The sequence below is a fragment of the Balaenoptera acutorostrata genome, chromosome 6 (assembly GCF_949987535.1).
Source record: "Balaenoptera acutorostrata chromosome 6, mBalAcu1.1, whole genome shotgun sequence".
Taxonomy (NCBI): domain Eukaryota; kingdom Metazoa; phylum Chordata; class Mammalia; order Artiodactyla; family Balaenopteridae; genus Balaenoptera; species Balaenoptera acutorostrata.
The window spans coordinates 79122981-79148204 of NC_080069.1; the positions used below are offsets into that span (position 1 = coordinate 79122981).

General features: G+C 34.2%; 1 long non-coding RNA gene across 1 annotated transcript in view; it reads left to right on the forward strand.

Annotated features, from left to right (window-relative positions):
* LOC103011252 (uncharacterized) overlaps positions 1 to 24958 on the forward strand; it is a 37479-nt gene extending 12521 nt beyond the window's left edge. The window contains exons 2-3 of the long non-coding RNA XR_450992.2: positions 9248 to 9424; positions 24178 to 24958. This is a non-coding gene — a long non-coding RNA (uncharacterized LOC103011252). The remainder of the gene's footprint in view (positions 1 to 9247; positions 9425 to 24177) is intronic.
* The last annotated feature ends 266 nt before the right edge of the window (positions 24959 to 25224 follow it).

Consider the following 25224-nt stretch of genomic DNA (forward strand, 5'->3'; position numbering starts at 1 on the left):
AAATATAAGCAAAAAAGGAAATAAAAATCATATTCTCACCGTTATGTGAAACTACATGATTTGTCTCCATTCTTACATAAAACTAGTTCTTCCCCCTGGATCCCTCCTCTCTTGAATACACACCCTCCCTTGATTCCACATACCCCTCTAGCTACCTCTTTCCACTGAACTCCTTTGTAGCAAAACACTGCCAGATCTTAAACATTGTCTATCCATATCTTACACAAATGCTTACACAGTTGAAAACTCCTTCTTTCTTGACAAATTTTTTTTAACTTAGATTCTGAGATGCTTCTAGTTTTCTTCCTGCCTCCTGTTTCTTCCCTGAAGTCTACATTGCAGCTTCCTGCATCATGTCTGGACCAATGAATATCAAAGTGTCCCAGACAAAGTTTTTTTCTTTTTCCCTCAAAGTAATTATCTCCTTTGTCAATGTATCCAGATCTGTGGTTTCACATAACTATCATTATGCTAAAGCCTCCCAACTGTGTAGTATCTCTAGCCTTAGCCAAACCCTCAATTTCCCACGTCAGTAAAATATGCTTCTGTTCTACCAGATGTTCAGGCCATAAACCTAAGCTATACATTCTTGAATCTTCTCTCTCTTTCTTCCTCATATCCAGTAGCAAATCCTGCTTTCAAAAGTAAATACCAATTTTAAACTTTTCTTAACATGTCCACCATGACTTTAGCCCAAATCTCTGTTAGCTCTGTTTCAGATTACTGTCAAGTTCTCATTTATTCCTACTTTTTCTACATTTGCCCCACTGTAGTAGCCACAATCATCCTGTAAGAGATAAACCAGATTATTTCACAACACTGCTCAAAACCGTTTAGTGTTTCTCTACCATATTTAGGTTAAAACACAAGCTCCTTATGATAGGGAGAAAGCATTCCTTGCCTTCCTCAATAACCACTCATTACTCTTACTCTCTCTAACATTTTGCTCCTTGAAAACACCATTCTTGTTTCCACTTCAAGGATTCTAAACTTGTTCTACCTTCTTTCTGAACTTCTCCTTGTTCCAGTATTCATATGATACTCTCCTTCTAAAATCTTACATCTTTGGAGTTTACTATGTAGAACAGAGCAGACCACTGACCCCAGATGCTTTTGAACTATTTACATAAGTGAGAAATAACTTTTATTGTTTTTGAACAATTATACACTTTTTCAGTCTAATTTTACAATTTGACTAATGAAATTGGTATCAAAATTGTCCAAATTTCTGCCTAAGGAGATGAATGCCAAACAAAGTATTCTTAGGTGTCAGATGAAGAAGATAACTATGATTCCAACATAGAGCATGAATACTATTATGAATCCCTCTGTTTGCAAATATGAACCTTCTGCTAAGTCTCATATGTTAAAATCTAGAGCTGTTCCAATTGATTCGTTTGCTTTGGGAGTAAGGGAAGGACTCCAATCTCCTGTTTGGAACTTGGTAAGTAGCCTCCTGGTTGAGTAAAAGTGCAAAGGGGACCTGGAAACCCAACCACTCCAAATACAAACTTTCAATCAATTCTCTGACACTTATTTCTGTGTATCACACATACCTTCTGAGGCATCTTGACCTTTTAGGTATTTTAGTGGTGAGGTGGTCATATCTTTGTGGACACTTGCTATGGCTTCCTCTTATCTACTAATTCAGTAATCACTCCATCTCCTTTCTGGCTTAAAAAAAAGAACACTGAATTGTTCATCTGTTCATGTCTATGCCAGTATTTCCTTTGTCCTTTTTAGTTGTATCCCTTTTGAGCCTTTACTATCTATCACTGTCATTTAAGTGAGGTCTCAGGAGAGCAAGGAGATAATGGATAATTAGAAGTTACTTTGCTAACTTCAAATATTCCACAGCATCTTCCATCCTAAAGCAAAGCAAACCCACTTGAAAAAAATAAAACCTCACAGAACATTAAACCCCTCTAGTGATACCATTCAATTTCTCTCCTTTCCTTTAGAGCACTGCTTCTCAACTGGGGGCAGTTTTGTTCCCCAAGGGAATAGCTAGTCCTGCATATTTTTTTGCTGCATATTCTAGCAATGTCTGGAGACATTTTTTTTTTTAAATCATTTTTTTTTAAATTACACTATACTAGGTGTGCTTTATTTATTTATTAATGGCTGTGTTGGATCTTCGTTTCTATGCGAGGGCTTTCTCTAGTTGTGGCAAGCGGGGGCCACTCTTCATCGCGGTGCGCGGGCCTCTCACTATCGCGGCCTCTCTTGTTGCGGAGCACAGGCTCCAGATGCGCAGGCTCAGTAATTGTGGCTCACGGGCCCATTTGCTCCGTGGCATGTGGGATCTTCCCAGACCAGGGCTCGAACCCGTGTCTCCTGCATTGGCAGGCAGATTCTCAACCACTGCGCCACCAGGGAAGCCCCCTGGAGACATTTTTATTTGTCATGGCTAAAGATGCTACTGGCATTTGGTGAGTAGAGGCCAGGGATACTGCTAAGCATCTTACAATACATAGAACTGCCCCCTACAACAAACAATTATCTGGCCCCAGTGCCACTGGTGCTGAGGTTGAGAAACCCTGCTTTAAAGTCAACCCTATCAAAGAGTACGATACACTTCACCTTCCGTTCAGATCTCAAGCCAGAGCAATTTGGATTTTTCTTTCCTCCTCTGCCCTTCTTCAACCAGTTTGGTTTTGCTAGTAGGAACTATTAAGGAGGTGGGAACTGGCAGAGTATCTGGGTTTACCAGCTGGTGCCGAAAAAAAAAATCTCAATCTAATTATAAGTATCAACTGGATTGTCACTTCTAATCCACCATATTGCAGTTGTAAGGCACTCCCAATTCTATCAGGATCTCACAGTCCAAAAGGCACCAAGGCAAAATATGCAGGATTGGCTATCATACTTAATGAAAACTTCCCTCCCTAAGTAGGAGGCACTTAAGTTATGAAAGTTCATATTCATATAATTTCATTTAGAGAAATCACAAAGTTCAACTCTCCAGGGTAAGAAGAAATAAGTAGTCTGACATGGTTCACTTTCATGGGGTGAGGGGTGAGAAGACACCCTGATAAAAACACATTTGCTAATCCTACATGTCTATAACCAAGATATTTTCTTAATATTAGCTGGATTATCTATCACTTAACCTTCCCTAGTCACTACCCAGTTGTTGCCTCAGAGGCCCCCTCAAATATTGGACCTGATATAACCCCTGTTATGAACTCAGTTGTATTCCCCTCCCAAATTCATATGTAGAAACACTAATGCCCAATGTGACTGTGTTTGGACACAGAGCCTATCAAGAAGTATTAAGGTTAAGTGAAGACATAAGGGTGGGGCCCTAACCCAAAGGACTGGTAGCCTTAGAAGAAGAGGAAAGATACCAGGGTTTCAGTCACACAGAGAAAACACCACGTGAGGCCACATTGAGAAGGTGGTTGTCTACAAGTCAAGGAGACAGGCCTGAGGAGAAACCAAACTCACTGACACCTCGATCTTGGACTTGCAGCCTCCAGAACTGTGAGAAATATATTTTTGTTGTTTGAGCCACCCAGTAGTGGTATTTTGTTATGGTAGCCCTGGCAGAGTAAGACAACCTCCTAGATTCATAGTGGCTTGGTTCTTTATATAACATGGTATCCTCTATTAAAAAAATAAAATCCTCCATCATTGCATTATTTGGATATGTATAAAAACAGCCTGATATGTCACAGATAATAGGAAAAAACTATATAAAGATTCTATAGAATTTCAATGTCTATTCTGAGTGGAAATGAGAGGATTTTTTTGAAATAATAAAATTTAAGTAAGTAATTAAAAAGTGGAATTTTACACAACAAAACACAGCTAGAATTTTAAAATAACAATGCAGAGAGATTTGTTCCTAATGAAACCAAATGTTCAATATAAGCATGCAAGTTTTCTTCCTATTATATTTTTGTGTTTTTGAGCATATTTCTAATTTCCATTCTCCTCTCAGATGGTTTCCAGTTAGTCTATCTACTGAAGTCTCCTAATCCATAGTTTCAAATGTAAGTAATTTTCAATGAAGCCACTTCAGAGCATTGTTTTTGGAGTGTTGGAGCTATCATCATTATTTAAACCAGTGTCGTTCTTTGAGATTTTCTAGTCATTCTCAGACATTCTCAAATTTCAAATAGCACTGCGCAAACATACATGAAGTGCTTTCTACCCATTCATATCTCCCTAATAATTTTGGTCAATATATTCTATTAGGTTCCAGAGTTTGTGGGGCTATGATGTGACTTGGCCAAAATGTCTCACGGATTGTCTAGATATTTCCCATTTATTTTCTGTTGTTTTACAGATACCGAAGTACTTTTTCATTAAACTCAGTAAGATGAAAGGGCTCACGCTTAAGCTAACATTTCATATTCTGATCTATCAGCTCTTTCCAAATGCACCTGGCAGTTTTGGTTTGCATCAGGCTTCACAGTCCACTGTAATTCCTGTTCAAAATTTCTGGCAGTGCTTGACTTTTCCCTCTATAAAAACAATTTTAGATGAGCATTGCCATTGCTTAGTCCTTACCAAAAGAGTAGCTCAGGATAGAGTCCATTTCAGATACAAGTCTGTAACATGATCAAAATAATCTGTCTTGTTGGAAGTCAATTACAGAGGCCCCAGAGGTACTCTTATCCTTGTGAGGACTCTGTGGGACCCAAATAATGAAATTTTTATGTTTAGTCTCTTCTCATGACTGGTTATGTAACCCACTATAAATTAATTGGACTAAGTCCCTAAATCTGAGCCTGCTCTGTCTCTTTTGTGGCCTTTCAGAGCAGAAAAGTAAAACATGTTTGGTAATTTTAATCCAATTCCCTTCTGCCTGCTCTGGGATATTTCTCTATCAATGCCCTCTCTTTAAAACTGACATTTTCCTCTCTCTTGCTCGTTTTTTTATATTAGCATGTTCAAGTTCCATGGTTTTAATACTATTTTAAAGCAATTTTCCCTCAGCCTTGTCTCTCATCTCTAGATATCTCTCTTTACCCTTCTCAATCCAGATAAACTTCTATAATATCATTTTCCATGTGTATTCTTCCCATCAACATTTGGTTTATTTTTCCCTTTGATTAAAAGAACAATCTACATGCAATGAAATGTTAAGTGTGCAATTCTATGAGTTTTCACAAATGCATACAACTGTATTAACCCACACTCCTAACAAAATACAGAACAATTCCATCCTTGGAAAGTTCCCTTTTCAGTCAGTCCCTCACCACCTCAGAAGCAAACACTATTCTTATTTCTGTCATGATCATTTGGTTTTCCTATTGCAAAAATTCACATAAATGAAAACATACAATAGCTGCTCTTTCGTGTCTGGCTCTTTTCACTTCATATTATATTTTTGAAATTTAGCCATGCTATTGCATGTATCAGTACTTTGTCCTTTTTTATTGCTGCGTACTATTCTGTCATATAAATATACCACAATTTGTTTCTCCAGTTGACCGAAACCTGGGCTGTTTTCAGTTTTAGCTATTAAGAATAAAGTTACTATGAACATTCATGATCACAGCTTTTTTGTGGAAATATGTTTTTCTTTTTTTGGACAAACATCTAGGGGTGAAATTACTGATATAGGGTAGAAGTATACATAAAACTTTATAAGAAACTTCCTAATTTACTTTGTATTAACTTTTACTTTTTTTTTTTTTAACATCTTTACTGGAGTATAATTGCTTTACAATGGTGTATTAGTTTCTGCTTTATAACAAAGTGAATCAGCTATACATATACATATATCCCCATATCTCTTCCCTCTTGCATCTCCCTCCTTCCCACCCTCCCTATCCCACCCCTCTAGGTGGTCACAAAGCACCGAGCTGATCTCTCTGTGCTATGTGGCTACTTCCCACTAAGTCAGAAAGAAAAAAACAAATACCGTATGCTAACACATATATATGGAATCTAAAAAAAAAAATGGTTCTGAAGAACCTAAGGGCAGGACAGGAATAAAGACGCAGACATAGAGAATGGACTTGAGGACACGGGGAGGGGGAAGGGTAAGCTGGGATGAAGCGAGAGAGTAGCATGGACATATATACACTACCAAACTTTTACATTTTTATAATCCACATAATCCTTTCATTGAATCATATCAAACAACATATTTACAAAAAGCAAAAAAACACTCTCCAAGACATCTCAAATGGTTTCCCCTACACTGTTCATCTTTGTGATAAGACTACTAATGATCTCCAGTTGTCACTTTTAGTGGATCATTTAAAGAACTTGCCTTCTTTTAACTTCATATGCTATTATGCACAGTATATCACTCATCCCTTGAAAGTCTCTCCTTGTTGGGCTTCTGGGACAATTCTTCTCCTTTCCATCTTCAGTCTCCTCAGAATTGCTCTCACTCCTTCATATATTCCTTCAAAGCTTAAATTACACAGGCCTATCCTTAGTGTCTGTCTGTCTAGTCTGTCTCTCTCCTTTTTCTGGTTATATCCTTGGAAAATCTCAAGCTCAACCCTGGCTTTCACTGCCATCTATATGCACATGATTCTCAGATTGAAATCAAAACCTTTGTTGTTTTTGAGCTCCAGATTTAAGTTCTTTTTATTATCAAATGCTTATTTTCATGTGGATATAATGTATGTTTGTTCCATGGAGGACTTCATTCTCATCTTAATATTCTGGCCATAATCTTCAATGGATTTTTACCGCTAATATATGAGATACAGTCAATAAAAGAGAACCAAAAGGCTGGTTCTTTGATGATGAGACATGTGGGTATATTGTCAATGACTCTGATGATTCAAAAGGTTGCTTTGTTTGACTCTGATTTATAGTTTCTATGTAAATGAAAGGATGCCACTCAAAATTTCTCATCATTTATTCACTGGTCAAAGAAAGCTTGTAATTCAATTGAATCTCACATAGATAATGAGCAAGATGGGCAAGGGTTGGAGGCAAAAGCAGCAATTGGCTAAACTGGTATTTTAGGGGGAATCAATCCATCCATGTTCCTAACTTATTCTGAGACAGAGTCCTAGTATCATTTTAGATGGGGATTGGGGCATTTTTCTATTAACAAACATAGATTGAAGTACTGAAGTATCAAAGTAAGCTTTTAGAAAGGAAGATGCCAAGCTTGTGTGCGTGTCAGATTGTGTGTGTGTGTGTGTGTGTGTGTGTGTGTGTGTGTTTGTGTGTGAAGGCTTAAAAGAGATCATGCAGATTATTTCAGGGCTGATCCAATGAATGCACTTGCTTAAGCTGGGAAGCTAGGGCTTTGGGTTTTTTTTTTTTTAATTCATTCCCCTTTTCTCATCCAGTTGATCAATTTTGTTTGCCATTTCTCAGCTTTCCATATCCAGTGAGTCAATTTTATCTGTAAAATATCTGTTGAAACTCTCTTGTACACTTTGGTCCCATTCCTAAATCCTTATATAACACACATATTATGCCTTGTCTACAATATTAAAGTTAATTAATTAATTACTCTACATCATGAATCCAGCTGCTTTGCTCTGTAGTCCATACCACATATTGCTTAGAGCATAAACTCTTTTTAACACAATTCTTACTACACCATAAACCCAACTTTGCCAACCTTTACCACCAAGCTTTAAAGATAGTGTCTTGTATCGTGAATAGGATGCTAGGCTTATTTTGATAGTGGCTATATCTCTGTGCCCTTTCTGTTTACTCACCAAACATTCACAGCTTCCATCACTCTCCCTATTACCTTCGAATTCAGCCATAACTGAAGTACATTCTGTTTCTCAAACACAACACACCCTTCCACATCACCATGCTGTGCACACACTGCTACCTCTGCCTAACATCACTTTCTCCTCCTTGTCTCCTTTGCATCCATGTATTCAGCCTTCATAACTTAAATCAAACATGAGTTATTATGTGCAGCCTTTATTCTGACTGGTACTGTAATTCTGAATGTATGATATGGAAACAAAAAATGCTGTTAGTCTGGCATCTCTTTACTGAGAATATAATTAAATTTAGATAAAACTTAATAAACTTTAAAGCATATTATTCATAATTACTACTATTGAGGTAAGTAAATTGAATTACATTTATAAGGTATCTTGAGTATGTATAAATATAAGAATTTAAAAAATTTGCTCCCTCCCCTAAAGCTTGAAGAGAATTTCTTCATGAGAGAGGGCTTGTCAAGACTCTAATAAAGATTAAATGCATTCGTTTCAAAGCTTCTTCTTTGTCTTGTAGTTTTAGGATGCAGCCATCAAGAGGAATCTCCTTTAGTAAGGGAGCCATTATCATTTTTTCTAGGCATAGATGGACAGTGAAATTAAAGAGAGAAACTAATTATGGAATAATGCGTAGGATTAATTTCACTGCAGAAAAGGTGACTAAACCAATTCTGGGGCAGGTAAAAAGACTTTTTTTTAAAATCCTTATAGGTTTAGACTTGGTTGCAAATATACATTTTAAGTACCTGGAAGGTATAAATGACAGGTAGCTGGTTGAAAGGACTCACATGTACATTGTGCAAATGATGGAGAGGGTGTCAAATGGAGAGTTTAAGCTTAGTCAAAAGGGTGCACCACTATTTGGATCCACTGACTGTTACCACATGGGGCATGTTGAAATACCCCGTCCAAGGGGAAGGATAAGTTGTTGCATCTGGCCCTTTCTACAGCCAAAACACAAGCACAATGTCTGGTGGGCGTCTGAATTTTGGAGACAATATACTCCTCATTTGGGTGTATTATTCTGGCCCATTTACCACTGATCTGAAAAGCTGCTAGGTTTGAGTGCAGCCCAGAAAAGGAGAAGGCTTTGAAACAGGTTCAAACCACTGTGCAAGCTGCTTTGTCATTTGGGCCATATGATCCAGCAGATACAATGGTGCTTGAAGTGTCAACAGCAGATGAGAGATGTTGTTTGGAGCATTGAGCAGGCCCTTCAGGTGAACTGCAGAATAGGCCCTTGAAATTTTGGAGCAAAGCCCTACAATCCAGTGCAGGTAACTCATGTTCTTTTTGAGAAACAGCTGTTGGCCTGCTACTGGGCACTAGAAGAGACTGAATGCTTAAACGTGGCCACTAAATTTCCATATGACATGAGCTGCCCACATGAACTGGTCATTATCTGACCCACCAAGTCATAAAGTTGGGCATGCACAGCAACATTCCATTATCAAGTGGAAGTGTACATATGTGATCAGGTTCAAGCAGGCCCCAAAGGTACAAGTAAATTACATGAAATGGCCCAAACACCCATGGTCTCCACACTTGCTACAGTGCCTTCTCTCTCCCAGCCTGCACCTATGGCCTAACGGGGAGTTCCCTACAATCAGTTGGCAGAGGAAGAGAAGACTCAGGCCTGACCTACAGATGGCTTTCATGATATGCAAGCACCACCTGCACAATGCTGGACAACTGCAGCAAGCACTATAGACCCTTTCTGGGACGTCCCTGAAGGACAGGAGCAAAAGGTAATCCTCATGCCTCTGCATCAATAGGCAAAGAAGGGAGTTCCTGTCCTGGATGGGCTGACTGATCCTAACTACCAGGGGAAACTGGACTGCTACTTTCCAATGGAGGTAAGGAAGAGTATATCTGGAATACAAAAGTCCCCCTAGGGTATCTCTTAGTATTATCATGACATGTATTTAAAGTTAAGGGAAAATTATGACAACTCAGTGTAGGCAGGACCCTTCAGAAATGAAGATTTGGGTCACTTTACCAAGTAAACAACAACTAGCTGATGGGTTTGCTGAAGGCAAAGGGAATACAGAACGGGTAGTAGAAGAAGGTAGTTATAAACACCAGCTACAATCACATGACCAGTTACAGAAATAAGGACCTTAATTGTTATGAGCATTCCTACTTATTGTGTTATAAATATGTTTTCACACATATATATTTTAATGCATGTGATTAATATCTATTAATTCTATATAAATGTGATATAAACTATAATATAAAAAAATTATAATAAATATATTGATATTATATAATTACATCTATTAGAGATATGTTATTTTTATATATATTACTATATTATGCAAATATCTTTGTTTTTCTCCCTCTTATCATGTAAAGTAAGATGAACTGACTGATAATTAATAATTAACTAATTATAATATCATGTATTGACTTTCCATAATATTTAAGTATTGTTAATTTTAGATTATAGTATTTAAGTTACAGGATATCAAGGAAAAGAGTAAATATCACACAAGGCCTTAAACTTCTCTTCTGGGGGAGGGGTTAGTGGGTTTTCAGTTGTATGCAGGACAGTAGTGTCACGTTAGGAGGAATTAAGACCTTCTTATCATCTTTATTGGAATTTAATATGGTTTTTTTTTTAATATTTATTTATTTATTTGGTTGCACCGGGTCTTATTTATTTATTTATTTTTATATTTATTTTTGGCTGTGTTGGGCCTTCGTTTCTGTGCGAGGGCTTTCTCCAGTTGCGGCAAGCGGGGGCCACTCTTCATCGCGGTGCGCGGGCCTCTCACTATCGTGGCCTCTCTTGTTGCGAAGCACAGGCTCCAGACGCGCAGGCTCAGTAGTTGTGGCTCACGGGCCTAGTTGCTCCACAGCATGTGGGATCTTCCCAGACCAGGGCTCGAACCCGTGTCCCCTGCATTAGCAGGCAGATTCTCAACCACTGCGCCACCAGGGAAGCCCCTTTAATATGGTTTAGAGAGACGCAGTGGGTGCCATATTGACAGCAGGTGGGCTTGTGATGGTCAATTTTATGTGTCAGCTTGACTGGGTCACAGAGTAACCAGATATTTGGTTAATATTTTGGGTATGGTTCAAGGGTGTTTCTGGATGAGATTAACCTTTGAATTGGCAGACTAAGAAAAGCAGATTGTCAGCCCCCAGGTGAGTGGGTTGCATACAATCTGTTGGAGACCTGAATAGAACAAAGGCGAGGTAGGGGAGAATTCACTTTCTTTGCCTGGGACATTGAGTTTTTCTCTTCCACTTACACTGTTTTGTAGCTGGGACATTGGTTTTCTCCTCCACTCAGACTGGAACTTAAACCATCAGTTCTCCTAGTTCTCAGGCCTTAGGACTTGAACTGGAACTACATCAATGGCTCTCCTGGGTCTTCAGCTTGCAAATGGCAGATTATGGGACTCTGTAGCCATCATAATGGTATAAGCTAATTCATATACATATATATGTATAATTCATAATACATATAATTCCTATATATGTGTATAATTCCTATGTGTTAGTATACATATACACACAAATACATATATCCTCTTCTCAGCCTCCATAATCACATGATCCAATTCCCTATCTATCTATCTATAGATTTTAGAAAGTAGGAAAGGGAAATACTTAAAATTTAACGCTTTACTTCTGGCATTTGTTGGCAAAATTACTAATTAATAATTTGAGCAAAATTTAATAAACTGGATATATTTTCTATACCAAAAGAATATAGCTGCCAGTAAATTTATTTCAGCTTTTCAGAAGACCAGTTTTACAAGAAGAGGTAGCCAGGTGATCTAGCTAAAAGTACTATAGAGTATAACATGTTTTCCTTTATCTACAATTCTTTTATTCCTAAGGGAAACACTTTTCAAATAAAGCAAGATATATTCTTTCATTCCAAGAGTGAAAAAAGTATTCATATCAAAATGATAAAAGTGGTGTCTTCTTCCTTTTTACTGCTTGGGGGTGGAATGAAAATAAAATTTTAGCATTTTCTCCTCCTTGCCTGTTTATCTCTGCCATTCTGCCAGTTTGTTAGTAGATAAAGATTAATGGGAAATAAATTAGTAAAATGCAACCTAGAAAATCTATGTAAGGAAACAAAGGTAAAAACTGGTATCAGTAGAGGTTTTTAATGCACCCAATAAACATGAAAGAGGACCGGAGTTAAAAAGGAAAACAGTTGCCTGTTCTTTTTTTTTTTTTCCCCCACTTAAACTAGTAGTGCCCAGGTTTCCAAACAGAAACTTGGAGGAAAATAAAATTTTAAATTAAGTGGCACTGTTTTGCAAATCTGCTTGTTTTTCATTCTTTTTATTGAATCTCTCACAAAAACAGAGCACTGTATACCAATGGAATAAGTCTTTCAGTTTCTATCCATCATCCATCCATCCATCTAGCCATCCAGCACCGGCTCAGTAAATTACAGATTTCATTTTCATTTTCAATTTAAAGTTTGACTGAAATCTGAAAGACAGTTTCTAGAACTTAAGTAATTATTTAAAGGAACGTATGCTAAGAGACCAAGATTGCAACCGTATTTTCACTCTGAAACTTTGGGCAGGTTCCTGTCTCTTTAGTAAGATTCCCCTGACATCTCAAAGTTATTAAAGTATACTGAGCATAATAATAAGCTCTGATATTTTACTGAGCATAGTCAAATTTCTAATTAGATACCTAGTTTATTTTACTGAGAAAGAAAATGTCAATGATGGGGGTAATTTCAAAAATAAATTTATGAGCGATTGAGATCTAAAAGTAAGGTGATTATCCACATCTCTTTTTTGGTTTAATGATCACTCTATCTTCAATATTAACTAGTGCTAGTATTTGTTTTATTTCACGTAACCTCCTACACTTTATGCTCCTGAAAATAACCATTGCTGTAATATCTGAGACTGACATTTTGTGGCTGTCCATTTGGCAAATATTTGATAAACTATAATGAAAAAATGTGGATTTTTTGTTTTGCTTCTGTTTCTGCTAATTGTTTTATAAGTAAGATTTTTAGAGTTGAAAGGGATCTTGTGGCTAATTTGATTTCCACACTAATTGTATAGATGATCAAAAGTTAGGTTCCAAAAAAGCATTTGATTCTACAGGTCATTGAGAATTTTACAGCAGAACAAAGGCCGTACTGCACTTTAAAAAAATAATCTATCACACTTTTAGTTTTCTGTGGAAAATTTAATCCTCTTCAAAGAAAAATAAGGCAGAAGTTTGAGGGTTTTTTCCCCCTTTATCCCCCTAATTCTGGTCTGTAGTTATGTTTATGGTTAACCTGCCTATTCATTTGTTTTGTTCATCCGATTGTTTATTTTTTCTTGGGAGGTTTAGTTTGGTTTTCTTCTGAAGGTTTCATAATGAGGTACAACTAGGAAACTCTTCTATGAAGTGCTTTTGTCAAAATTTAATTCAGTTGGAAAAGTTAGTAAATAAGTTAATGGAAAAATCACCCAATTGGTGGGTTAGCGAACCATTCCCAGATTCACATTGTCACTACCCAACCATGTGACTTGTGCATGAGGCTTTCCCAACTAAATGAAAATGTTATAACAGAATACCTATATGTTCCCTTCCAGGTAACAGTTCTCTGACTCTATAAAAATAGATATAAATATGAGTCACTTCCCTTGAAAAGACAACATTTTGTAAAACAAGACTTAGCCACCCCTCCAAAAGAATAATCTAGGTGCTTCCTTAATTACCAAAGAAGAATGAAGTTAAGAAATAGTTAATCTTAGTAAATTTTGGTGTAAGGGCAGGTGTGTGTGTGTGTGTGTGTGTGTGTGTGTGTGTGTGTGTGTGTGTGTGTGTGTCTTTTACCTCAGTATCTATTCATTTGGATCCACATTTATAGCTTACTCATTAAGATTTGTCAAGCATGAGAATAAATTTTTTACTATGTTTTAAATTTATAATATAAGGAAAGGTCCCATATAAGCAGACAAATGCTGTTATTTTACTTCCCAAGTTACAGCAAAAAAGTCAGATATTCCAATAAAAAATGTGAATAGATATTCTGTAGAAACACTGGAAGTTGGAAAGGTTGAATAAAATCTCGTTTGAAATATGAGTACCAAGTATCTGGATAAATGTGATTATTTTTAATGCTGTTCAAACCTGAATTCCAAAATCTTTTAAGCAATTTTCCTATGAATAAAAAATAGAGAAAAGAAAGGAAATTATGTAGGAGAGAAGGGGCTTAAGGTTTGCAGTACTGCTTTTGGTCATTGTTAGTTTATTCTATCCACATGGAAAAATGTACTTATTTCCAAAAGGGAAAAAAAACGCAGTGATTTAAAATATTAATAGTTAAGTAATTACATTAATGATATATTCCTTTTTCAAAATCCTAGTTTATTTTATAAGTCAATGAATACTCTTTCTCTGAATGTAAAGCAAAAAGAATACACAGATTCACACATAGATAATCAAAGGATAATGGTAGTATTATAAATTATGGTTGGAAAAAGTGATTGAAAAATATTTTAATTAAAAAATTTAATACCATAATAAATGTGTGCACCATTCAACTAACTTTTTGAGATCTCTCTTCTTGGCTCTTTAACTTTTTTTTGTGTGTGGAAGCAGAAATTTCTGCTTTAATGACAAATACTTACTTAAGTAATATATAAAAAATATCATATATCTGAAATATATTTATAAGGCAAAAAATCACAAAACTTACTAAAAAATTTAAGTTTATCTCAACTCTAAAATTCAGTTCATTCAAAACAGATGTTTAATATGCAGCATTAGAATAATGCTACTAAGAATTTTCCACATGATAGTTTCATACCATGGATTTAACACTCAGAAAGAAATAGTATTGACCACAGTTTTGACTACTACCTAAGAGAGCAAAAATAAGGATAATTTTATTTGGTAGAATCTGAAAATTAGATCCACTTTTTCCATTAAAAATTTAATATTTCTCTTTAAGAAATAAATCATGACCTTATATTCTGCTTTGTTTATAAAAAATAATTACTTAACCTTTATAAATATATTCTATTGTTCATCATCAGCGACATTCCAGTTACTATTTTTTCGTTCAAAAAATTACCCCAAAACTTAACAGTTTAAAACAATGATTTTATGTTCATAGTTTCTCTGGGTCTCCATGATGTCTACGTACTCAGCTGGGAAGACCTAAAGGCTGGTTGTAACTCAACAGCTGGAGACTAGAACCATTTGAAGGCTCATTCATTCACACATCTGGTACCTAAAAAGTGATGAATCTAAAACTAGGACTGCCAGCCAGAGCGCCTATATGGATTTTCCACGTGGCTTGTCTTTCTCATAGCATGGTGGCTTCAGAATACTTAGACTTCTGCATGGTAGCTCAGGAACACACACACACACACACACACACACACACACAGAGGAAGAAGCTACATTGCTTTTTATAAACCTGCCTCAGAAGTTGTACTCCATTATTTCTATCATACTGTGTGGAAACACTGTAAGTCATCCCAGAAACAAAGGAAGGGCCACAGATGGAGATATCCATATCTTTACCCTATAGGGCTTTATCAAGATTTCACAATGAAAAAAAAAAAGAACAAAGATGTCCAGGATATACTTATATGAGTTATTCTTCTTTTGGCTCTTTAAATGAATGTTTATAATCACTGTTAAAACTCTTAGTAAGGAAAATTTTTTTTTAATTTTTAAAAATGATTAATTTCTTTATTTTTTAGCAAAAATCTATGAAATATCTTAGGAAATGCTGTAACATCTGATTGCATTTGAGAAATTGTGCTTCTAATCATATGTACACCTAATCACTTACAAAATGCTCTGGTGAAAATCTGTTTCAAATATTATCTAACAGAACATTTTGATATTTTAGCCTTTTTGGTTTATTTTTGTACTTTTCTTGTTAACTAAGGATGGTTTAGCTCATTCTTGACCACCCAGGTTATAAAATCACGTCATAGATAGCTGTGTAAATTCTTAAAAACAAAAAAGATAACTATCTGTTCTGAACAGTTCAACCCTAAGAAAAACTATTGGATCTTTCAAGTTTCTTCCAGTTTCATTATTTTTGTGTTAAAAAATTTAGGAATATATTGCATGTTGACATTTAAGGTTAAAATATTATAAATTTGCAAATAGATCTCCAGTGCAACATTTCCTCATTGTTGGGTGGAACAGAATGATGGAAATGCAGGAATGGTTATACTATTCTTCCGGTATTTTCTCTATCTAGAGGGAAATCACTCTGCACATATTCTCCTTTGCAGCCCTATTTCAAAAAGATACCCTTAAGGATGGGAGCAATAGAAATAAATTTATTTTATGACTCTCTTCCTGTCTTTTGTATAACTGTATCCTTTATATATGAAAAATAAAAAGAAATCTCAGTTGAGAGATTCATGGCATTCATGGGGTAGGGGTAGGGGTAGAAAATTTAATCCTGTAATATGTTTCCATTTTGCCTTGGTTGTCAAATTACATGCCTGATTTTAGTCATTCCAAATATATGACAGCACCTACCCTCACTAATTCCTTTTTTTAATTTAAAAATATCTTCCTCTTTATTTTATTTTAATTTGTAAGTACTTTTAGTAGATATAAAAGATGTAGTAGTTATTATGTAATAGTAATCAAAATGTCTAATTTTTTGGAAACTCCATGTAAATTGAGAAGAGAAATACATTTATGAGAAGAAATTATCTCTGATATTGAATTTTGAGCCAGAGCATGGTAAGTAGAATCCTTTGGGTGTACTAAGGAAGAGTCTCCTGCATGAAAAAAAATTGAAAGACATATCCTAAGGGCAGATTAAAGTACAAGGCTAAATGATCTAACCATTACTAGTGAAGGGTTGAAAAACACACATCAACATTACATGAGATGGGAGAAGTCAAAGAAGAGAAGTTATCATGCTCTGGAGGCAAAGGGAATCAGCAGCAGAGAGCAATTCAGCCTGTGTGTAGTTGTAAGGACTTCCATGACCTTTCCCATGGGAAGAACTGTGGTTAACCCTTTGATAAATTTGTACAGATACAAAGAAAATTACACCCACGTCAACTCCAAAATGGTTCTTGCTGCTGCCTGACACTCTGTAACTCAAACTTATTGCCTTAATCTTATATGGGTCTCTAAAATATAAATGTTCCTATGAATGTAATATGTAAGTCTGAATGTTTTCCAAGATATCTTTACACTGAGACAGGAGGCTGAGTTAACCTAGGCATATGAGAAGTTCCGAGTATTTGCTAGGGCACTGAGGAGAGGCTGAGGTTAGAGGGAAGTAAAAAGAGAAAAGAAGGAAACAGAGGAAAAGAAAGGTAATTTTTATGAATGACATGCAGTGTGTTGTGAAGAGTATTAGTGTTATACTCTCAGAAGCGGCTAAGGTGTGAACTAAGTTAATCAATTAAACCCTGCCTTTCTATGATAAAACTTACTTCATCATCACGTATTGTTTTCATCACTTAGGATCTTATTTATTATGTTCATAAGTGAGATTGACTCTTGATTTTCCTTTACCATATTATTCTTGTCTAGTTTGACCATCACACTTATTTTAGACACATATTATGAGTTTGGGAGCTATTTCATGGAAGAGTCTGTATAGAACAGAGTTCATCTGTTCCTTTAGGTTTTAGTATAACTCACCTGTACAACTTTCTGGATCTGAGAGGACAAAGGACAAAACTTTTCAATTTCATTACTTACTGGTGACTTGTTCTCAATGTAGACTGGTCATCGGGGCCATTCATTCTCCCTTATTAAATCCGTCAGTAGAAAAATCTGCAAAAATAAAGGAGGAGGAGATAACCTTAGGAATTTTAGTAATACTAATGATTAAATAAAATCATATAAGTTGGTTAGGCTTATGTTTTTCGCTATGCAAATATAAGTGGGATTTATGAATGATTTAAGCAAGTATATAAACATTGAATCTAGATATTTTTCCTTGTTACTTGAAATATGACCTTGTTTAGTAGTTTAGTTCTCACCAACATTGTGATTTTGAAGTTTGCTAAGAGTCAGCCACATGCAAGCTTTAATCTACGGCATTAAAATGCAACAAATGTTTTAAGTCAAACTTTCTGTTTTGAGATTTTCTTTATCCATTAACTTTATTGAACTTGAAATGCTTTTAACTTTCACAGGGTACTAATTTTAGTCATATTTATTAATAGCTTTTTCCTTTTAAGATAAAACATATTTCTTTTTATAGAGAAGGGAAGAAATGAAAGATCTTTCCTTAAGTCATGTTAGAAACTAGAATAAAAAGATTTGTGGCAAAGAATATCAAAGTAGAGAGTGTTAAGATTTCTTGTATTTTGTCAGTTAGAAATTTCTTAATGAAAGTAAACTTTTTGACATTATCCAAGGAAACATAATACCAACAGTTCTAGATGACAAAAAGAAACTTTGAGAAAGTATCATGGTTTTCTTTTTCAATTTGTGTTTTTATAATGTAAACACAAGCGCTACAAAAATTCTAAAAAGTTATCTTTATAATATGTTAAAGCAACAGTAAATATTGTGATATTCAATGTTTAGAAATTTGCTCTTTGCATGTCAGACTGTAACTAATTTGGCATTGTATAACTTTGATAGTAACATGAACGTGCATAATTTATAATCTGAGTTATCCTTTGAATAGCACTTTAGAGTTTACAATTATTTTCACATTGTTTGTTTTACTTGAACCTCTACAATATATCTGGAGTAGGTATTTGTAACTACATGTTACATCAGGCAGTATTTCTAATGCCATTCAACAAATGAAGAGAGTAAGATTGAGGAAAGTTAAATGACACATTAAGTGGTAGAGTTCAAACTGGTATCATCATGTCTCTTCAAATTCGATGATTCCTGTAAGACAGGAAGCAATGGCAATGAACTATAATGGCATGGAGAGCCAGAAAGAAAATATGACAGTAATAATAGGAATAGACATTAACAAGGTTTGTGTTCTGTGCTTTACATATCATATCTCCTTTCATGCTAATAACAACTTTGTGAGGGAGAAAAACTTATCATCAATTATCAGATGGCAACTCTAAGATGTTAATTAATTTGCCCAAGGTCATAAAGCCAATCATCTGAGTTGTGTGATATAATATTTTCAATTACAAAACAATCAAAATGAAGATTGCTTAAAATTTAATAGGAGATGCTGTTAAAAGCTACAAGTTTTAAATATGAACATGTCAGTTTATCTGAGATTTGTAAACCATTTTAAATAGATATTTGACGTTACAAATATGTTTCAAATCCTTGATACTTGTCAATCTTTGACAGTCCAAAAAATAAAGGAAAAGGGTCAGAACAACATTCCAGAATTTTAAAAAAGCAATATCAGGAGTAGCTGGTTCTCAGTTTTTTTCTTAGCTGATTCATATTTAAATTAGTTCCATTTTCCTTATTAGAAGTTACCACTAAAGTCTTCCTGACCTGTCGACCACTCACATCTATTACTTTATCCTATAAAATTAGAAAACAGAACAAAAAGAAAGGAGAAAGTTAATATATCCTGTGATATGGGATATTGTTGCTTTGAACATTTTAAGACAGAATTTATGTGGAACCAGATTAATTTTAAGGAACTCCCTGTGGGTTCTGTTTGTTGTTTTGAATTGCTTTAATAGTAAACTTGCATTATTTATGTTTATTAATATTTAGAATGCACTCTGCAAGGATGATTTTCATCTGAGTTATAATTAGTCTCAGCTGATGAATGCAATAAAATGATTATAAACAACTTTGTGAGATCATTATCAGTGTCATGGGAGAAAATGTTAAAACACTGCTCCAACATTTTACCTTCAAAGATCCATTGAAATGAGCTTCAGCGCATTTAAAATCTTACATAGATCATAATAAATTTATTTTCTTCCTCATAAAGTTATTGAACTTCACATACTGGTTCACTCTTCCAAAATCCAACTCATTTCTCTTCTGTCAAAAATCTTTAAGCATTGTGTTTGTTATGCATTTCTAAATTTAAAGATATATGCTTTGTGAAATGTTTAGAAAATATAGAGTGATAAAAAGAACTACATAAATATCATCCATAAATTTATCACGCAAACAAAACAGTTACTGGCATTTTGGCATATTTCCTTTAATTAGGACATATGATGATTTGAGTATTGGTATGGTATATGCATGGTATATGCACTTTACATGACAGTTAATATTTGAGTGATTTTCACTTAACTAAACAATAGTATAAAACTTAATACTGTTTATTATAGTTTATTTATTTAAATAGTTTTTAAAACTTTTTTATTAATAAAAGCAGATATACCATAGTGAAATTAACCACTTAACTGGGGTAACTTTAAGTGGTGTTTTAGTTTGTCAGTGTGATGAATAATACAATAATAATAATAGACTTATTTGAATAGTTCTGCTGCCTAGATGATCATGACTTTTGAATTGAAGCTTATCATACAATATTTGGAGTTTTCACATATATTGTAAACTTATAGTCCAGAAAAATCTTACCTACTTACATGACTACCAGTATTTGAGAGTACCTGCCTTAAGAATCCTAAATACCTTTGGTAGTGTATATATGTCCATGACACTCTCTCGCTTTGTTCCAGCTTACCCTTCCCCCTCCCCGTGTAAAACCGATAGCTAGTGGGAAGCAGCCGCATAGCACAGGGAGATCAGCTCGGTGCTTTGTGACCACCTAGAGGGGTGGGATAGGGAGGGTGGGAAGGAGGGAGATGCAAGAGGGAAGAGATATGGGGATATATGTATATGTATAGCTGATTCACTTTGTTCTAAAGCAGAAACTAACACACCATCGTAAAGCAATTATACTCCAATAAAGATGTTAAAAAAAAACAAAAAAGAATACTAAATACTGTCACTAACAATATTTGCTTACTTAATAAATGTGTTTCCATATTATATTTAATCTATTTTCTTCAGCTATTTGTAATAAGGTATTTCAAATAACCATTTATAATTTTCCAAATATTTTAATATAATTATAAATGTATTTAATTTTCTAAGAATAGATTCCCAGAATTTTATCTCATGTATTTTTGTTGCTGATATTTAAAAAAGTCACATAATGGACTTCTTTTTGGTATTTTATAGCATCAGAACCATTAAATATATGTATTTTTCACTTTTGCTTTCTTTGATGTTTTTTATTATTTATCATTTAATCAAAAGCATAGTCTACATTTTTATTCATTCTATTAATAAAAAATATGTACATCTCTTGAGTACACCTTTTGTGGTAGTCCTTGAATTCTGATAAGTTGTATTACTGCATTTTTTATTAGCTAAAACCAATAATTTTAGTCAACTAATAGAGTTTATTTGGGATTATTTGTATTTTTCAGGTAATTTGATTATTTTTTGTTGACACATTTCATAGCTAAGTAATAATTATGATCAAAGTAAATGGCATGTACAATTAGCTCTATGAAGATTTTCACACAAAACTATAATTTTTTTCTCGGCATTTTCTGACTATTGTGTGCCAATAAGTGCAACTTAATTTTATTTATATTATTTACTTTTTCGACTATGTATTAATTTCCTTCTTGATACACCCATTGCAACATGTTCTCCTCTGGTTTTTTCTCTTTAGCCAAATCTCTTCATATTTGTTTCATGGTAAAGTCCTAGGTCTTTTTCTGTCTCTCTCGCTCTCTCACTTTCTCTGCTCCTACCTGAATTCCTCTGAACCAGTAGTACTAGGACTTCAAATATAATCAGTATGCATATGACCCCTACATTTATATCTTTGGTCTTGATCTCTTCACTGAGTCTCTCAAATCTATTGATATCTGCACTGGGATTATCAATCAGCAAACTCCAAGGTACATGTGCAGAAGAGAATTCTTCTTTGTTCAACCTAAATGTCATCCTTGATTCCTATCCTCCGTTTTCCCCACCCACATTCTGTCAATCAACATTACACTGTCAGTTCTACCACCAGAAAATGTCCCCAGTCTGCCTGCATATACCTTTTTCTAATGTTCCTTCTTCAGCCATTATAGTTGACCTTGAACCAAGTCACCGTGATCTCTCTCCAGCATCTCTGCAAAATCCTCCTGTATGATATCCCAGTTTTCCCTCATTTAGATTTTGTATCCATTTTTTTACACATCACCCCTACCAAACACCCTCCAGTGGTTTCCCATTACATTTAGTATACATCCAAACATTTTGTCTTGCCCTGTGCTATATGTGGTACCTGTTTATCCATCTTGTCTCATCTTCTAGCACTCCCATCTTTACTCTCTCTGCGTTGACCTCAGGGAGTTTTCACTGTGTAATCTCCCCACTGGGACGATTCTTTCCCTAATCTTCATACAACTGGCTCCTTGTCATCATCACTTAGGTCTCAGCAAAAATGTGCTTTTCTCAGACAGTCCATAAGATTACCTTTCCTAATGCAGTATCCCTTAATTTTGCCCCTGACTCACATGTTTTATTTTGCTTACAGATTTTACCTTACAGAAAAAATTTAAGTATTTATTATTAAATTTTCTTTTATCTTCTTTATTAGAATATTATTTCAATAAGAGCAGGAACTTGTCAAATTTGCATATTAGTATACTCCTGATGTCAAAGAAAAACAAAAATTGGGATCTCTAAGATGAAAAACTATCATATTAGGAATTATAAGTATTATCAATATATGATGTTTTTTTTTATATTTTTGAGGCTATTTTGCTTTAAGTTCAACTAATATTAATATTCCATTTCTGCATATTCTACTTTTGCCCAATGTAATTTTGCCTAGTGTTTCATTTTCAACTTTTTTTTTGCCTAGTTTTTAATTTTCAACCTCATTTTGTTTTAGGTATCTACTGCAGTCAGCATGTAATTAGATTTTGTTTTGTAAGACAATTGGCAAGACTTTCTGTTTTAGTAGATAAGTTTAAACCAGTTATGTTTATTATCATAACTGACAACTTCTATCATATTTCTCCATGCCTTTGTTTTTTAATGACTTCTTTTTGATTCCTTTGTCTTAGCAATTCGAAGATATTAGTTCTAATTTACTTCTACATGTGCTTATAAGTTTTATCCATTCTTGTACATATGGTTTTATGATTATCAGAAATTTATATGTAAAGTTATATTCTGAGTCACCTACATGAAAGATGAGGGCTCCAGAATGTTTTCGTTATGCTGATACCTTACCAGTTGTTCTTAGTGAAATCTGAAATTTCCACAGGTATTGTTACTCTTTTTCAAATTTTATTATCTGTTTCAGTAATTATTGTTATTCATTCATAAATTATTTACCATATATAGTTATTTTTCTACTTCCCTTTATATCATTTTAAGGTTAGTACAATTTTTAACTCCTCACCAATTTATATTACATTTTCTTTTGTGAGTATGTAATTTTGATTTAAAATAATTAAATATTGATTGTGAAAGTATTGATAACTTTTATGTATATATTTCATATAAAATATAAAACTAAAATGTTAACCCACGATAACACGATGGGAAGGTTTGAAACGATATTTAATGCAGTCTAAGATCATTAGTTTGAGGAGGGAAATTAAAATGCTATTTTTTTCTTCTAGAATGATTATAGCTTTATCTTTTATGATTTTGGCTATAATCCATTGCAAGTTAATTTTTTATATGGTATTGGGTAAGGACTGAGGTTCATTTTTTTCCATATGATACCCTGCTGTTCCATTATCAATTGTTAAAAAAACTAACTTTTTCTACAGAATTACTTTGGCAACGTTTGAAAATCAATGGTCCATAAATGTGTGGGTATATATCTGAACTCTCTATTTGATTCTATTGAGAATATGTACTTTTGAAACTAGAACTCAAGTGTTTTTTAATTCTAGAAAAATGTGGAAAATTCTAATATATCTTTTGAAATATTCTTATTTCGTACATTCTGGTAGTTTGGAATTGCAACCTAGTCCATGCATTTTAAAACTTCTCAACAACTTCTCTATAATTATTCTTTCATATTTTGTTTCCCTTTATTTCTCTATGCTTAATTGTTTTGGATAATCTCCAATTTATTAATTTGTCTTTCAGAATCTAAAAATTATACCTTTAATAGTCTTTTTAAAAATGTAATTGAATATAAACTTAATTTTCAGAATTTCTAATTGGTTCTTTGATTTAGGTTCTTTTTGCTTAGGCCTGATTATGTTTCATAATTTTCATAGTTGCAATTCATTTGTTTATTTTATTGAACATTCTATATGTACTTATCTTAAAATATTCTAAATTATTCTGTAAAACTAAATCCATCTGAATTAAGTTCATGTTCTGAGAACTGACTTCATAAATGAATTTGAAAGCATTACATTTTCTCATGTTTTAGAATTACAATTTGCTTGTTCAATTTGAGTGATATATATAAATTACATTATAATTATGCATATATGTATATATTTCCCTTCCCCTTTCCTTCCCTTCTATGTGCTTTGTGTTCACCCCATCTAGTCTAGTATTTTTTTTTTTTCCAGTGCCTCAACTTGCCACTTTCTCTCCTTCCACTTTCCAGAATGATTCTACATATTGGCTTTTACACTGAGGCGATCTTGAAGACTAACAATTTGGTCAGCAAATAATTTCCTGTATGTGGAGATGTTTCTTTATTCACTTACCTCCTCAGGTTTGTAGCTTTCTGCCTAGTAGGGAAACAGGCTACTTAGCTAATTTCCTTGAGTGAGAAAGCTGCATTGTAGCTCCAAAGGTAAAGCAGCCAGGATGGCTCCATTCTCCCATCTCATGTTTACCTCTTCTACACTGCAAAAGCCTATTATCTCAGCCTGCTGCTTCCAGATCAAGAACCCAGCCAATCATAGATTCAACCATATGCTATGAGGTGTATGTAAATATCTCTGTGATTTTGATTTTACCACACCATGGAAATGTACGTGCTGTTTTAGATCTCAGTGTGTTTTATAATTTCACTTTTTTATACCCTTCTTCATCATCATTAATAAACTTAAGTTAAAATTTAAATCAAGATGGCTGATAAGATCAGTCAGAAGCTGAAAGTAAGGGATGATTTTGCTGGTAAAAGGGCAACAGAATAAAACAAATTATATGAATTTCAAAATATTAAACACAAATGTATAATTCAACATTCAAGGTTCATACTTCAAATATTAGCTTCTTTTCTTCATTTTAGTACCTAATTTACATAAACTTTGTCTTGTTAAAAGTGAATACACATTTAGAAAAAAGCCTTGTTTATTTCTATGCTTTGTTTGTGATCACTATGAGGATTTATGATTTGAAGATACTTATACCACCTTGGGTGGTCAAATTAAAAGTTATATCAGACCTCACCTATGAATTTAACATAATTATTTTCAGTTCTATATACTTTATTCCACACACTGTGTCACTGTATTAAGACTCTCAATGCAATCTTTAGTCTATTTATTACTGGATATTTCCATGTAGTTTGATATTTCACATATTGAAATTACTGTAGTATGTCAGTATGTATGTTTTGAAGCAAAAAGAAAAATAAAACAAAACAAAACACCTTTCATTTTCCTGATCAAGAAGGATCAATCCATTTTGGAAAATCAGGTAT